Source organism: Oncorhynchus gorbuscha, linkage group LG16 (genome assembly GCF_021184085.1).
Source record: "Oncorhynchus gorbuscha isolate QuinsamMale2020 ecotype Even-year linkage group LG16, OgorEven_v1.0, whole genome shotgun sequence".
NCBI lineage: Eukaryota > Metazoa > Chordata > Actinopteri > Salmoniformes > Salmonidae > Oncorhynchus > Oncorhynchus gorbuscha.
Genome location: NC_060188.1, coordinates 39,419,722 through 39,420,011, shown reverse-complemented (window position 1 = coordinate 39,420,011; position 290 = coordinate 39,419,722).

The window sequence follows — 290 nt, the reverse complement described above, 5'->3', positions numbered from 1 at the left end:
GTATTATGACTCATACTGTGGTACTCTATATCACCTGTTTCCTCAAAAATGATCATGCAAATTATCTGGTCATACTCACTGTCATCAGCATATTTGGGCGTTTTTAGGCAGAACTGTGTGTAACCATGAAAATATAATACAGTTCATTCCCTCTGTAAACCAAAACTAAATGTAAAACTAGCTAAGTAAATACTACATATCCCAATATGCAATGTGCCTCTTCCCGCAATGTAATAAATGTTTTAATAACCCGTACAGTAGGTGGCGGAAATACACCAATATGTGTAGTC